General features: G+C 53.9%; 1 protein-coding gene across 9 annotated transcripts in view; it reads right to left on the reverse strand.

Moving 5' to 3' along the window:
• SCMH1 (Scm polycomb group protein homolog 1) overlaps nucleotides 1–3,144 on the reverse strand; it is a 45,568-nt gene extending 42,424 nt beyond the window's left edge. For 7 of the 9 annotated variants that reach the window (XR_014185959.1, XM_082071611.1, XM_082071608.1 and 4 more), the window contains exon 1: nucleotides 3,064–3,144. The gene's annotated coding sequence lies outside the window, so the exon portion shown is untranslated. Of the gene's footprint in view, nucleotides 1–2,190; nucleotides 2,432–3,063 lie in introns of those variants that run through there. The other 2 variants (XM_082071606.1, XM_082071605.1) reach the window with 2 other exon arrangements.
• Between the last annotated feature and the right edge of the window lie 3,462 nt (nucleotides 3,145–6,606).

Here is a 6,606-nt window from a genome sequence, read left to right on the forward strand (position 1 = left end):
TACACCCAGAGTTTAATTGTGGGGATGATTTTCACCTGGGCATGTTTCTGAATTACATAACACATACACACATGCAGGAGATTAACCACCTTGCAAAAGCAGCTGGGGCTGCCGCTCTGTCCTCAACGCACCTCGCTTCATTTCTCATGGCCATGTTGTCAGGAAACTTTTCAAACATAAATGGATGAGTAAATGACTCAAAATCTGCTTGTCTCATCACAAACTGCATTTGAGTTGCAGCCAAGAAAAAGAAAAAAGACAGGGAGCTGGATGCAAACATTACGGCTTTAAGAGACCCGAACGTGCCAAGCTTCAACTCACCAGTGCGCTGCTCCAGGTTTTGCAATAGGAGCTCGCCGAGCACGCCAAGTCCTTTGCCACAAACGCACAGTTCAACGTACAAATATGCAAACGTCTGATCTGCATTCTTTTTCACATAACCATACCCAGACATACCCAAAATGGGGTCATTTGGTCCCACATATTACAACCGCTCCACAGCAGTTCAACTAACGCAGTCCTACCAAGCCCAGCCTGACCAGGAAAGCGTGGATCTACAGCAGAGTCCGGAGGGGCAGAGATCAGCTGTGTGGACAAGAGCAATGAAAAGAGCAGAGAAACAGCTTGTTCAGCTGAGGAAAAGGAGAAAAGTCTTCAAATAGCTCGAACTTCGCTGTGGAGATGTAGGGAGCAGAGTGTTCTTCACGTGCCCTGGAGACCAGAGAAGAAGGAACAGGCTCCAAGCGCAAGACCAAGATTTTGATTAAACACCATAAAAACCTCTCTAATGGTGAGGAGGTGCGAGCGCCCGCATCCGTCATCGGCACAGGGTGCGAAATTACCAGCAGGAAGAGCCTTAAAAGAAAAAACACTGCTCGGGAAGGGTTTGGATGTGACCTTACCCCAGGGGTGGGAAACACCGAGGGCATCTCTGGAGGTCCCCCCCAAACACAGTGTCTGAAGCTATGGAATAAAGTTAAATGAGATACACAGCAAGGACACAACCCCAGAGCACTCACACCAGTCTGGAACACAGCTGCTTGACGAACAACATCCCCGTTTTATCCCCTAACAGCAGCGTTCATTTAAAGACACCAAACTGTGCTGCAAAATTCATCGAGTTTCTAGAGGAATGCCTCAAGAGTTAAATGTTAATAACATTTTAGATGCAGAAAAAGCAGGTGACGCAGGCCCACAACTCGCAGGGGACGCCGCTCGCACTCCTGCTTTCTTTTAATTAGCTAACAATCTGATTCATTTAATACTAAATATTTGACTAGAAAGCAGATTGTCAAGATGTAGATTTATCATTTCCTAAGACATAATACCAAAACAGGAGGACCGAAGGCCAGTGTATCTCTTTCAAATAAAACACACTTCAATAAAATAAAGACTTTAAGTAGCACAGCAATACAGGTATTTCCCTTTTCCCCATCTGAAAGGACTCCCCTCTTTCCATCTGCATTTTCATACCATCTACTGGGCAGATCCTGAACTACCCACCAGCGCAGGCCCTGCGAGGCTGCAGCCAGTTAGTCCCAAACTGAGCCCCCCACCAGCTGAGTTTTGTTCCCTAAATTAGCACCAAGCCACAAGCTGGTGCTTGCTACAAAGAGCAAGGGAGGCATGAAACCACCAAGCCATACTCCAAATATTTCCAGCAAAAGCGTGAAGGTAAGAGGAAGGCCGAGAGGAGGAGGAGAGGAGCCGTCCCTCCACCAACACCCCCGGTCCAACCCGCTCGATGCCGTCGCTCAGGCAGTAGAACCACGGTGAGAGAATATTTTTCCCCAATACTACTGGCTGCCGAAGAAGAGCGACCACATGGCTGTGCTCAGCCACTCAGTGCACAGTGTTTGCTATAAACAACAACAGTAAACAGAAACAGAGACAAAAATCCAAGCTGGGTACCCTGGAGCTGGGTCTCTGTGTCCTGACTTTACCCATGGAAATAATTAGTTTAGTATTCAGCTGCTGAAACTAAAACATCTGAGGCCAAAGGGAGCCAAGTGGCTCAGTGCATCCAAAACTCTGGATGCCTGTTTAGATTCGCTCTTTCTACCTTTAGTTGTGAAGGCTCCAAACTGCTGCCCTGGTTTTACACGGGAGCTTCAAAGAGCCTGCGGATTAAAGCTGAACGACGTGCGGCAGGAGCCTGCCTGACACTGTGTTTATTTTTAAACATCTTACTGTGCACAAAAAGCTCCAATCTTGTCTCCCTCGCAGCTCTGCGCAATCGCTCGGCTCAGGGGGCTGCACAGGGTGCGGACGTTTCCCAGGGATGCTGTTATGGGGCTTCTCCGTCCGGCTGGGGGGTCACCCCTGACACCTCCGGAGACACGGACCTGGTGGCGGGTCCTGCTCAGGGCGTCGCTGTCCACCTCCAGAGCGCACCGTGGTACCGGAGGGCTCACCGAGGTCCTAAGGGGTTCGTGGGGAGGGAAGGGCACAAACCTCCCCGGGCACAGCCCGCGGGCAGCGGCCGCCTCCTGCGAACCCTCGGGCAGCTCGGTCTTGCTTCCCTGTTCATGCCAGGACTGTCCTGGCAGCGCTGCCGGGGGGGGGCCGGGAAAGCCGCCCCGAGGCCTTTGCTGAACGCGACAGCCGGGGCCGCTGGACGAGCCGCTGGCGGGGCCGTCCGGCCGAGCCTGCCCGGCACCTGGAGCGACAACAAAGCCTCTCCAAGGTGCTTCACCGGCAGCTCCAACCCGGCCGGGAAGCGGCCCCGGGCAGGGGCGGGAGGCCGGAGCGGACCCCCGGGCCTCTGCCCCGCTGCCGGCGGGAGCCGCGGCCCCACCGGCGAGGCCCCGGGGGGCGCCGGGCCGGGCCCTGACGGGCACCAACAGGTGCGGCCGCTGACACGGCGCCTCCGGCCGCAGCCACCGCGGCCCCGCGGGGGAGGCGGCGGCCGGGCCGCGCTGACAGGCGGGACCCGCGCCGGGCCGGGCCGGGCCTGCCGCGCTGCCGCCGCCGGGGCCTGCGCCCCCGATCTCCGCCCGGCCTCCGGCAGCGCCTCGCCGGGCCGGGCCGGAGCGCACCGCGCCGCCCCCGCCGCCCCCTCACCTGCGCGGCCGCTGAGCGCTGCGCTGCTCAGTCCCTCGCCGCCGCCATGTTTCCGACGCGCAGGGAAGGCGGGGAGCGGGGGAGGGAGCGCGGACGGGCCCGGCCCGGCCCGGCCCCGCGCCGCCCCCTGCTGCCCGGGACGGCGCCGCCGCGCCGCGAGCGGGGAGTTCGCGACTGGGCTCGGCCCGGCTCGGCTCTGCCCGACTGGGCTCGGCTCCGCTCGGCTCCGCTCGGCCCGGCTCGGCTCTGCCCGACGGGGCTCGGCTCCGCTCGGCCCGGCTCGGCTCTGCCCGACGGGGCTCGGCTCCGCTCGGCCCGGCTCGGTCCGACTCGGCTCTCACGAACTCTCCCGAGCGTTTCCGAGCAGCGCGGGCAGCCCCACGCCGTGCCCACTTCACGCCGTGCCCACTTCACGCCCCCGACCTCACCCCGCGCTCTGGGCACAGTGCAGAGTTTATCCCAACCTTGGGATAAACCCCAGTGCTCCCCAGAAATCCTGCGGGTACCAGAGAGTGATGTCCATCCACGTCTGGGTCCCCACGCCCCACTGGAGACGCCCAGGACCAGGGTGGAGCCCACGCAGCACGACCAAGCCCTGGGGACAGACAACCAACCCCCAGATCTTCCCTTTCCTCCCACCCCAGCAGGACCCCTTCCAGCCAGCTGTGACCCCCTTCTCAGGACACAAATCAGAGCGGTACTCTCAGAGCAAAATACAACCTGTATTTGCCTGTTTGCCCCTACAAAAAATGATAAATAAAGATATATTTTATCAAATGGAGTGGGATTTCTAAGGTCTGGGGGGAAAACTCTTTGAGAGGGAGTTGTTCCAGAACTTCTGAATGGTGGTACCCACCACCGCTGGCCTGGAAACCCTCTTGTTCCTAAAATATTTGCATTGAGGCAATGGACAGTTGCAAATGCTGCTGAGGGATTTGGTTTCAATACGTGCAGTGCTTGGTGTGATGGTAGGACGCAGAGGTGTGTTCGCTGCCATAGCAGGGCTCCACAGTGCTGCCTATCAGCACGGCGTCTGAGCACCTTCCCTGCAAATTCACAAGTACTATCAATGCTCCTCATGGGTTTCATCAACTCTGGTATTTCCTCATTTCCAAAATAATCAGGATTTCATGAATGGAACAAATGCGCAAGAGCTGAAGATGGAGAAAGGAGAGAAATTTCCCCATTGACTTTAATTTAGAGTTAGCAGCAGCCGAGTTCAGAAGGATTTACATATGACATCCATATGAGCACCGCAGGAATTCAGTTTGATTAATATTACAATGGAAACGAGCCGCAGAAATGGTTTGCTGTTTATTATGAAGTGTTGCCAAAAAAGCTGAAGCACACTTGCAGTCTGGTTCGGGGCAGCTCTCGCAGAGCGGCAGCACCACGAGCCACCGGGAGCTGACGGTGGCAAAAGGGCACTGGGACCCTGATGCGTGTGGTGTCAGACATTCTGAGCAGGAGCCTTCAGAAGGAGAGGATGTGGGTGAATATAAGCTAAGGTGACTGGGAAGAAGTCCTCCTGCTGTCTGTTCTTCTCCCCTCCCTCCTTCTCCCTGGTTAGTCCCTCTCCGCAGTCCAGGACTAAACTTCCTCCTAGGCTGGTTCCCACTCTTTGTAATGTTCCCATTATATCATCGACTTTGTGTTCTGCTAGAAATTGATCCTGAATCTGGCATGAATTATATAAATACGGACCATATTCTGCTAGAAGAGCCTTATCATCTCGTGGTCCTTATCCCAAGTCTGATATTTAAAGAAAAGTTGATGATAGGGGACAGGGACGGATGCAGAGGAGGGTGATCTAAAGAAACGCAGAGTAACCCTGACATGCTGTTTGACCTGACATCTCCCTTGCAGATGGGAGGTGGGAATCTCTTCCCCATGTCTTGAAGAGGCAGGAGAAAAGGTTATTTAGACTTGAAAGCCCGAATGGGCAGCAGATCACCTTGCAGGACCTCCCATACGTTCCCTTTCCCAAGGCAGCCTCATATTGAGACCAGCTGCTGACTTTACCTGGGCTATGTCTTCCCCAAAGGGTCTGGTTTAGTTCTGAAGGCTCCATGGGCTGGAAAATCAACTTTGTGAACACAAGTAACCTCTTTTGGTTGTGGGAAACTTGCTGGCTTTGTCTCCCAATTGTTTGCAGGCAGCTCTGCCTTTCCCGGCCAGCTTGCAGGGCAGCAAACCCCTGCAAAGCCCCTGCAAACTCCTGCAAACCCCGTGCCCTTGCGATCTCCTCCTGAGGCAAAAGAACACATTTTCTCACTGTAATTCGCTTCTCTTTCTCCCATTTCTGATCGCTCTTTTCAGCTGTTTCTGTCTTTTCCACATCCACGGTGACACCAAGCCTGGGTGCCAAGTGCCAATGTGTCACCGTGCCATGTTCAGGATCCACACGCCCTGTTCGTACCCCCTCCTCTCCAGTATATGCACCCACTTTTAAGCAAAAACATCCTTTAAAAAGTCATTCCTGCACCTCAGGTCTGCTTCGCTCACCCCTCACTCCTTACCAGAGCTGCTGCTTTCCTGAGCACAACTGTCCATCCCATCCACCCCATCTTTGCTACTTAGCACCCAACAAACTTGGCTACATATATATATATATAATCTTTCTATTATTCTAATGTCAAACTAGCCAGGCCATAATTATGTGATTTCACGTTTTCATGATAGCTCAATACCAGCATCAGCCGTCTGGTATTTCAAAAGCCTGCTCTTTATCTCCATCAGCTCTGTAACGATGCTTCTCTTTGGGTTCTCCAGGCCTGAAAAATAAGTTTATTTTGAATGCATACTGTTTAAATTTCTTGGCTAATAGCAACCTTGCAAGTACCTCATCAGCTTTATGCATTACAAGAAAAATGATCCAGTTTCTCTGCAAAAGCAGAACTTAGAAAGTTATTGAACACCTGATTTGTTACAGCTGTTAATAAATTCCCTGTGTCTATTAATAGACTCACACGGGTTTGAATTTCCTTTCTTCCTAGCTTATTTTAAACCTTTCCTACTGTTGCTCTTTAATCCCGCCAGCCACAAATACTTTCCCTAATAGCTTGTTTCTTCTGTTCATACCCTTCACAAATTACTGCACATCTTAATCCAGGCTGACCTCTCCCCCTCCCGCCGGGACTCACGACTCCAGAGTCGTCTTTGATCCGCGGCTCGGAAGGAAACGCCGTCCCCGGGACGTGACAACCTGCTGCCCATGGGTCATTAGCGCCGCAGGTTCCCAGCGCGGCCAAGTCAATCACTGGGGCTGCGGGGAAGGGTTGGGATGAGCTGCCGTGGGCTGGGGAGGGAGCAGCGGATGTGAAGGGGTAGGGACACAATCACTTGGCATCATAGAATCAGTTTGGTTGGAAGAGACCCTCAAGATCATCGCGTTCAACCATAACCCAACCCTGGCACCAGCCTCTCCGTGGGCTGCTGGCGGGGATCACCCTCCCAATGAGTGTGGCACCTTTCTAGTCCCTTCAGAATAGAATATCCATTTAGAATGCAAAACAAACCAACCTATTTTCTGCTAATTTGGAG

The sequence above is a fragment of the Streptopelia decaocto genome (assembly GCF_964273445.1).
Source record: "Streptopelia decaocto genome assembly, chromosome: 23".
In the NCBI taxonomy this organism is placed as follows: domain Eukaryota; kingdom Metazoa; phylum Chordata; class Aves; order Columbiformes; family Columbidae; genus Streptopelia; species Streptopelia decaocto.